The sequence below is a fragment of the Hippopotamus amphibius genome, chromosome 1 (genome assembly GCF_030028045.1).
Source record: "Hippopotamus amphibius kiboko isolate mHipAmp2 chromosome 1, mHipAmp2.hap2, whole genome shotgun sequence".
NCBI classification, from domain to species: Eukaryota; Metazoa; Chordata; class Mammalia; order Artiodactyla; family Hippopotamidae; genus Hippopotamus; species Hippopotamus amphibius.
Window position 1 is genome coordinate 122,198,455 of NC_080186.1, and position 10,291 is coordinate 122,208,745.

The 10,291-nt window shown below is 41.0% G+C and overlaps 1 pseudogene; it reads right to left on the bottom strand.

The window, feature by feature from the left end:
• Positions 1-333: 333 nt before the first annotated feature.
• LOC130839245 (C-reactive protein-like) lies at positions 334-2,306 on the bottom strand (annotated as a pseudogene).
• Positions 2,307-10,291: the final 7,985 nt, after the last annotated feature.

The following is a 10,291-nucleotide window of genomic DNA, read 5'->3' on the forward strand; positions in this document are numbered from 1 at the left end:
ATCTACCTGCCAATGCAGGGGACACAGGTTCCATCCCTGGGCTGGGAAGATCCCACATGCCTTGGAGCAACTAGGCCTGTGCTCCACATCCACTGAGCCTGCGCTCTAGAGCCCGCAAGCCACAGCTACTGAGCCCACGCGCTGCAACTACTGAAGTCTGTGCGCCTAGAACCCATGCTTTGCAACAAGAGAAGCCACCACGATGAGCAGCCACCACGATAAGAAGCCCACACACTGCAATGAAGTGTAGGCCCTGCTCTCTGCAACTACAGAAAGCCCGCGCGCAGCAACGAAGACCCAATGCAGCCAGTAAATAAAAAATAAAAACAGAGCCTAGACAGGGTTGCAATACTGAAGAGCCTGATGCATGGGGAGAGAGGGGTTTAATCTCTGAGGTTTGTCCTTCAGAACCCTCACACTGAGAGGAGCAGAAAGGGCCTCGAGCCACACCTGGGGCTTGGTGAACACTTTGCCTCACACCTCAGACATCGGTGCCCTCCAAGGTCAGGACATTAGGACTGAAAGTCCCACCATGTAGACACTGTTAATCTCAACTGGTGACAGCACAGTCCCACAAGTTCACATCTCCAATGTCTCCCACCAAAGACTGATTCTTATCAAAGTTACCACCAAAGGAATCCTGCTCCTGCCCCAGGACAATGCTTGCCTCTGTCCCCGTAGAGAATCCCTTCCTTCTCCAGACTCCTCCTCACTGTGGAATTCCCATCCACCCAGAGCTCTGCAATCTCTGGGGCAGACCCCCAGCCCATAAAGAGGTGCTTTGGACCAGGAGAGCTCTATGGGATCTTGAAAAACATATCAGAACCACACACAAACCCACTATACACATCAGTCTTTTCTTTAAAGAAGAGGACCTCATTTTCTTGCTCCAGGATGTTAATGCCTAGAGACTATACCATGGGTGAGGTTAGTACAGACTCTGACATACACCATGCACAAGGACTTGGTGGCTTCTCTAGCTACACCACCAGTGCAGTAAAGGAATCATGTGACTCCATTGGGAACACAAAGGCTTCCCTGCCCATGTCAGTGAGAGAGAGAAGGAGATGGAAGAAAGAAGTTAGACAGCCTGGAACACAAAGATCTCTTCTCTCACTTCTCCATAAAATTAGGAGACCGCATACTCCGCTCTCTCCCTTCTCCCTCCTCCATGCTAAGAGTTCCCTGGACCTGCTTTGAGCAACCTCAATTCCCACAGGCCAGACCACAGGCACAGCCTTGGCCGAACCCTACCTTCCTGGGCAAAGAACACTGAAGGGTGATGAGAGCCAGGAAACACAGCAACCACTTCACCACGTCTGCTCGCTGTGCCATGTTCAATTCAGGTCTCAAGGACGTATCTGTGAAGGTGATGTAGGAGGCTGCTGTCCAGGGCCTCAGTGACCCAGATGCCACTGTCTTAAGACCTACTCCTTTCTGAGTTTATATCTACAGCATGGGGGATGTCAGTACTGGTGTGTGAATGATTTCCCAGATTTTCCCCCTTCGGGCCAGGAGTCAGGGATCCAGGCTTAAAGGTAGCAGAATCATTCCAGAAAAGGGATATCGATTGGGGTTGCATTGTTGGAATCCCAACTCTGTGAGAAAATGATTGAAAACCTGAGTAATTAGGGGAAGTCGCTTGTTCTCAGGCTCTGCTATGCTCTACCCATGTGGCCCCTCTTGGGGGCCCAGGGAAGTAAAACTGAGCCAAAAGGAATAAAGTCTTCACCTCTATTTTATGAAATAGACATGCCTCCCTTCACCAAGGGCTGTGACAGGGGCAGCCTGGATACAGACCCTGCAGGGCCGTGGAAGGGAACCATCACTAGTGCAAAGAATGTTTCAAAACTGCATCATGGGGCCAAGATTCAAAGCTTTATCAGAAAAGGAAGGAAAATCATCCCCGACAGGGAAATCTGTGTGGTTACTTATTAGAGATTCCTGTGACTGCAGAGCTCCTGTTCCAGGAGGTACAAAGTCAAGGGAGACCAGATGTATTGGGACGGGACCAAAGGATGTCTCTGTCTCCATATTATGACCTGAGTTCCCATCCTGCTCCCCATTTCTCCACTCCTAGGCCCCCAGGGAACAACCTGAACAGAGAGCCCATGCTTCAAGGGAAAACACAATTGAACATCAGAGCTAGAAAGAATTTTAGAGGTTATCCAGCCCTGACACCTCAGAGACATCAGGTGACTTGTCTGAAACCACACAGCCTGGTGTTCCTCACTGTTCCAGAGCTATTGCCCTTCCCCCGTCCTACTGGGAGGATCTGGAAGGGCAGGAACTCTGTCCACATTCATGCCAGGAGCCAGGAACAGTGATGATAGGGCCTCCTTGGAAATGTTCACTGATGAATAGCAGACTTGAAAGTACCCTTGTTGTGCAACCACCTTGCCCCATGCTCTTCCTTTATAACTGAGGACCCTAAGGCCTCAACAGCTCTTACATCCCTCTCACGAGCTCTGTGGGTTCAACTTGTTTCATCTGTCCTTTGTTGTCCTAAGTCAGAAATAAAATCCAGAAAAGAGTCGGGGTTGTCTTAAAGCAAAAGACAAGGTTCATTGTTTGCAAGGTTTGCAAACTGGGGATATGCACCCAAAGTTCATCCCTGGGGGGGATGGGGGTGAGGGATTTTTAGAAGCAAAACCTGCAGAAGTCACAGTTGGGGGACTTGCAAAGGAGATTGGATGGCCCCTGCAGCCTGACCATAAGTCCTCACAGTCTGACCACAAGTCTTCAATGATTGGCTGTCACTGGAACTTCTCGTTGGGGGCTTTTCCAGGTAGGACACTTAGCAGAATCAGAAGTCTTTATAGTTTTTTGTCTGTGGTTTTTCTAAGAACACAGAGTACACGATTGAACCCCAGATCTGTCACGACTGCCTGGCTCCGTTTTACTTTGTGTCTCTGTTAGCCCCACCGGGTCCATTTTCTATGTTCCTTCCACAGGGGATTCCTCTTATTTCTACTTTTCCTTAGGGGATTATTTTATTTTATTTTACATCTTCAAAGACCTATTCAGTCTCTTGGGCTTCTCACTTGATTTGCTACAGAATCAATGTCTCTCAACAGTTCCACTCCATTTATTTGCTATTCCCCCTCTACGTAAATTTATAGACTTTTTGCTTTAGGTTTTGTTTTTGTTTGCTACAATAAACAGTAATGAAACAGACATAAGGAAATAAAAATAACTAACATGAGACGTTGCATGAAATCTGATAAAGCACTCATAGAAAAAGTCATCTAAATTCTTTCCAGGTTCTTCCTTTGCAGGCATTGTTCTTCATGGTTTTATGACTTAGTCCTGCCCTCACCAATAGAGTCACTTCATCTCTGGCTACAGGACTCAAGAGTCATCCTACCTCCTTTCACAGGCACAGGACTACATACCTGCAGTTCAGCTACTCCAATTTCCAGGAGATTCCTAGGCCACAATGTTAAATATCAGACACACACACACACACACACACACACACACACAGACTTAGTGCTAAGTCTGTTCAGTGTCAAGTGCAGGCAACACTGTTGGTAATTTCTACTGAAAGCCACAGTGGTAAATTCTATAAACTCATTTGGTTCACTCACGACCCGCATCCCAGCTTGCCTTCCTAACCTATCCTACTTGGAAAGCTAAAACCTACATTTCCCAGATCTTTTGCTGCTAAGATTCCACATGTGATGTAAACGTCGCCAGGCAATAATACCTGCAGATACTTGGATGCACAAAGATTTTCCTAGGGAGTCGATTTGCAAATCCTCAACTTCCACGTGAGTCTTTCCTGGAACTGAGCCCTCTGACCACACATGTGTTCTTGAGGCATCTCATAGGCTGTCCTTTCCTACCTCCTGTTTCATGTTTACAAAGGGAAAACCACAGGCTGATTAACTTTTTTTTTTAAGAACTTTTATTGAGATACAGTTAACAGACAATAAACCGCATATATTGAGTGTACAATTTGGTACTGATTAACTTTTAAAGTACACACCTTTCTCCTTCTTCACAGGTATGCACAAAGTTTAGTCACGATGTCTAATAAGGTTAATGGAATGATTTCTGATGTAATTCTAACTTACCGCCAAAAGGCAAACCCCAGAATTTAAAACGTGTTCACACGTATTTGCAGAAGAAATAGCATGCCTTGTACTGCATTGTTTCATAAAATTTTAGCTTCACACTACATTAGACTATTACAAATTAAGTAATGCAAATGAGCACAGTTGATATGTTATCTGATTTTTATAATTTATTATATATAATTTTTATAAAAATGAATAATCATATGCACTCTACATCATTTTAATCTGGGCCTTACTGATTTGAATAATCTACATCAAAAGATTCTTTCCATAATTTATTTCTTAGTGGTTTTTATAAGAGGCTTTGGAAATACAAATCTAAGTAGTTATATGTTTTCCATGAAAATATATAATTAAGTATGCATAAACAAAATGTACATTGTGTTGACATATAAAATTAGAATTTGGTTGTATATTTATTTGGTTGTATGTTATAGTGGAAAATCTTGTGACACAAATTTTCCAATATCTGAATAAATTAATATTATTCAAACTATGAAGTAAAATGTCACCTTTTGATATAAAAAAATTTTAATTGGATGTTGTGATGGATTGAATTGTGTTCCCCCAAAAGATAAATATTGAAGTCCTAACACTCCAGTACCTGAGAATGTGATTTTACTGGGAAATAGGGTAGTTGCGGATGTAATTAGTTACATCAGGATGAGATCATACTGAAGTAGCATGAGCCCCCATTCAATACGACTGCTGTCCTTACAGGAAGATGGCCATGTGAAGACAGAGACACACCGGGAGGACGCCCTGTGACAAAAAACACAGGTCGGAGAGATGCAGCTGCAAACTAAGGAATGCCAAGGACTGCTGGCAAACCACCAAAAGCTGGGAAAAGGCAGAGGATTCCCTTGCAGGTTTCAGAGGACGCATAGCCCTGCTGACACCTTGATTTCAGATTTCTAGCCTCCAGCACTGTGAGACAGTAAATTCCTGTTTTTTAAGCCCTCCAGGTCATGGTACTTTGTTCCAGCAGCCCTAGGAAACTAATACAGATGTGCTTTATACAAATGTGATTTCCATTTTGAATTGTACTGTCACTTTCTAGTAAAAGAAATCTATATCATTTAAATTTTTAAAAATTTGCCAAGCAGTGGCTAAGGAAGAAGCAGAGTGTTGAAGAAAGCAGACTGAGAATTCTCTTGGACACAGTAAACCAACAGTTTGGGGGCTTTTATAAGAGATCAAAGCTCTGACAAAACACGACAGAAGTTTTCCAACCAACATTCCAAGAACTACCAAAGATGAACTAAAAGCAAAACATAATAAATCTTACATATACCACATATTTCTTTCTAAAAACAATTCTGCTTTGTGATCATCATAAAAAAAACTGTCAAACAATAGTATGAAAAATATCTCTAATGCAATGTGCAATAATTATCTACAGAATGTTCAGACTCTAAAATTAAATCAATTAATTCTTGTGAAGAAAGCTAAGGGCACTGGTAAAATTATCACTAAGCTTAACATTTAAACAGTTATCAGGGTTGGCTTGGAGAGCGTCATAAGAATTAGCATTGCTCATTAGGTCACTACTTTTCTAGTGAAAAATAGAAAATCTTACATAAACATGGAAAAAGTTATAATACCTGGTGCCCCATTGATAGGTAAAAAGACTTTACATACCAAGTCTGTCACTGCCATTACATCAATTCCTATTCTGACATTATTGTAATTTGTATAGTGAATGAAGTTATTGAAAAATAATGGTAATAATAATAATAATAGTGGTAATAGAAAACAGTTCCGTAGCTCTGTTCTGCTACAGTTACAGTTCTACTATATGCTATACACTGTTCTATGTGCATTCCCATATTAACCCAATTAGCCCTTACAAGCCAGGATAGGTACATTATGCCCATTTTACAGATGAGGAAACTGAAGCACTGAGAAATTGTTCACCAGATTATGGTAACTATTTCGATGACAGATTTCCCATTCCTTTCAGGTAGGAAAATCCACAGGTGTTTTCAGTTAATAAATTGTGTCCACTTTTTTTACATATATAAATTTATTTACTTATTTATTTATTTATTTCTTAGCTGCATTGGGTCTTCGTTGCCGCACATGGGCTTTCTCTAGTTGTGGCAAGCAGGGAGCTACTCTTCATTGCGGTGCACGGGCTCCTCATTGTGGTGGCTTCTCCTGTTGTGGAGCATGGGCTCTTGGCACACGGACTTCAGTAGTTGTGGCACATGGGCTCAATAGTTGTGGCTCATGGGCTCTATAGTGCAGGCTCAGTAGCTGTGGCACACGGGCTTAGTTGCTCCACGGCATGTGGTATCTTCTCAGACCACGGCTCGAACCCATGTCGCCTGCATTGGCAGGCAGATTCTTAACCACTGCGCCACCAGGGAAGTCCCAGTGTCCACTTTTATGGAGAAGAAAATGCATGCACAGGGTGACCAGTGATATTCTTTTTAAAATTTGGAAACTTTTATTCACATTGGTTCGGCTTATACTCGGGACATAAGGGTCTCTATGAACAAAATTGTTATCCTGGCCAGCTTGCTGGGTCTGTGACCTGCCCTTAGAAGGGCCCCACCTTACGAGGGCCAGTGCTGGCTTTAAGGCTCTAATGTTTCCATCTTGAAATACTTAAATTTTGAACAAGGGGCCCCACATTTTCAATTTGCACTGGGCCCTGCAAATTATGTGACTGGTCCTGATTGTTACATACACAGAAATTGTTTTATGTAGTTTTTTTTAATCCATGCTTTAAAACTTGCTTTAGCTTGGGAACATGATTTTATTGGTAAACAAGTTTTGGTTGCAAAAAATGCAGTTCTGACTTGTAGGGAGTATTGGATGTTGCTATTTAAATTGTAAATATTGTAAAATCAAGGGAGTTAAGCCTGTATCTTCTTAAACTGATGTGTGAGGAAATGGGATCATCTTATCCCCAGCTAGTCGCTGCATTTAGAAGTGAGACGGTTGTCATGGGGATACATAATAGCATGTTTATTTGGACTGAATATGAAGTCGTACTTTTTCTGACAGAAAAGAAGTTGATTTGGCTGAATGGTTGACAATGGATCGTGGCTCTCTTCATTAGATAACATAAACATGTGTCTCAGTTTGCCCAAGGCAGTTGTTTACATCCGTTGTCCTGGCATAATAATTAGTAGGCCACCATCATTAGGTTTTATGGTGGATAATTTCCATAAATTGACTGAGTTAAATTTCCAGAGCCAACATTTCTTTACCCCCCAAAAAAGTACATCATAAATGTATGTTATCAAAATATAATAAAATTAAAATTAATATTCAAAATTTTCTAAACCTTTCTAAGTATATCAAATAAAACAGACACCTCTAAAAGGCAATAGATAAAATGAAGTGTCATTGATAGGTCTTAATAAGTCTTTCCTGTGTAATTCAGAGAAATTGAAAATTGCGGGAAAAGATTCTTTTGCAAGGCAGGTTTAAAAAATTTTTGTTGTTGTTTTCAGCAAACTTAAGGATAACCTAATCAGCTGATAGAGCATTGAATGTAACTTTTATGATCAAGAATTTGTGATTTGCGTATAGCTTGGAAGGAGTTCAAAGGATTAAGCCAATGTGCAAGTATAAAACTTGTTCCGAGCTCATCTACTTATTTATGTGAACAAGATTTCTCTGAGAGTACATTTTTAAAGGTGGGGGGATAGAACTGATGTTGAAACCAGCTCATCATTGCTATAAGTAATATTCATATACAGATATATAAACTATTTGGAAAAAAGAGAATAAAACTAGTCAGTGAATGTTTGATGAGGGAAAAGATACTTCCATAGTCCTACATGACCTCTCCCCAAAATACTTGCTATAATAATTACAAAGAATATAAGTAACTTTATGGAGGAAGAACCTGGTCCACATCATGTTAGCTAAGTGATCAAAGTTAGCAGCACTTGTAATAAGACAAATTTAAATTGTGTTCTCATGACTACATGCAATGAGGGGAAAAATGCCTATTCTGTGGTATTATTGCCAAAAATAACCTAATTCTAATCATGCGGAAACAACAAAACCCAATCAGGGGACATTCCACAACGTAATTAGGTTGTAATCTGCAAAAGTGCCAACACCGTGAAAGTCAAGTAAGCACAAAGAATTCTTTCAGACTAAAGGGGACTACAGAGACGTGGCAACTAGAAGCAATTGTGTGATCTGGACTGGATCCTTTAGCTATAAAAACGACATATTTGGAACAATTGGTGAAATTTGAAGATGGTCTGACTATAGAATGATAGCACAGTATCAATGCTAGTTTCTTGGTTTTGGTGGTTGTGTAGTTATAGAGGAGAACGTCCTTCTTTGTAGGAATTATACATTAAAGAATGGGGGAGTGGTAATAGGGTTTTACGTTGGCAATTTACTCTCAAATGGTTCAAAAAAAAAGTTCTTTGTATTAATTTGGGGGGTGGGGGAGAATAAACTTCAATGGATCCCATGTCAGAGAAAAAACAAATTTCTTCAAATGACCAGTAAGTCCATCCATGATCTACCCCCTCTCCTCTACTTGGACCTCATCTTTCACAATGTCCCCCCTTATGCACTTTGCTCCAGGCAACAAGGCCTTCTTTCTTTTCCTCAAACCAATCAGTCACACTCCCACCTCAGTATCTTTGCCTTAGCTATTCCCTCTGCCTGAAGTGCTCTTCCCCCAGAATTCTACATGGCCAACTCCCTCATCTCCTTCAAGAATCCTTCAAATGTCATCATTTCAGTGGGGCTTGCTAAAACCACCTTATGTTAAAAGACCAAAAAAAAAAAAGAGAGAGTCGAACCTCCTACACTCTTAATTCCCAAGCCCAGTTCTGGTTTTTGGGTTTGGGAAAACAGTTATAGAAAACCCCAAAAAGTTCATTTGGGGTTTTCTATAAGATGTTGGGGAAAACCCTGAACAAACTTTTTGGCCAACCCAATATTTTGGGTTTTGTTTCTTTTTCAGCGCACTATCCCTTTCTACACATCAGGCAATATCATTGTATATTATGTTTACTATTCATTATCTGCATGTCCCACTAGAATGTAAGCTCCATGGGGAGAGGGATTTTTGTTTTCTTCACTGATTTTACCAATTTCTTAGGACTGTGTCTTGCACATAAATATTCATGGAATAAATTAAAGAATTTCCATTTCTGGGTGAAGGTTAAGATATATTTGAAATAATACCTTGTCATTTTTAATTGTTTCAATTTCTCAAAATAAAAAAAAAAGATTAAAAAAAGAGGAAGTAAAGAGTAGGACTTCCATTTCTGGCAACATAACAGACTTAAAAAGTTTTAAATATAAAAGATTTAGAAATTCTGGGTAAAATACAACAAACATACTTTAAAATGCATAGTTGAACTACAAAACAAAAAAGAAAAAAGTGAAGAGTGTCTCAAGAGACAAAATAAAAAGAAGAGGAAAAGTCGGAGTGCAAGATAGTAAGAGCGTGTGGTTATCTTAGTTGCCCAAGTCTTGGCTTTAGGGACAAGAGACAACACTATTTGCACACAGCTGTGGAACAGGAACTGAGACTACCCCCTCACCCCCCACCGACACACCATGCACACAAGTACACATAATGCCAAGACCAACTTAGATCTACATCCTCACTGAAATAGTTACAGAAACAGAAAAACATAAGCCATACATTTTTTTAAAATTTAGACTTGGTTAGAAAAAAAAATTCAAAGGCAAAGACTGGAAGCCTCAATTAACAATTGCTAATGAAGAACCTTTTAATGGGGGACATGGCAGGGTAGGGTGATGACCCCAGTGGTTTCAGAAGTCAAGCAAACTAGCCATCACATCTCATTAGATTAGGAAAAGGAGAGTAAGATACAGAGAATGGACTGGAGAACTCGAGGTATGGGAGGGGGCGGGGGGTGAAGGGGAAACTGAGACGAAGCGAGAGAATAGCACAGACATATATATACTACCAACTGTAAAATAGTCAGTGGGAAGTTGTTGGAGTCCAACTCGAGGATGGAAGATGCCTTAGAGGACTGGGGCGAGGAGGGTGTGGGCTGCAAAGCGTGTGGAAGTGTGGCGGTGGGGAGGGGAGAGTAACTTCACAGTGGAGAAACCTGACAACCACTGCCTGTGCCTGGTGGTCAAAGTCAACATCACAGCCACAAATTACATGCATCGTTTGTACTCGATATAATGTGACAAAAATGGCACTTTTACCTCTGTGATCTCCCTCCCCATAACCCACA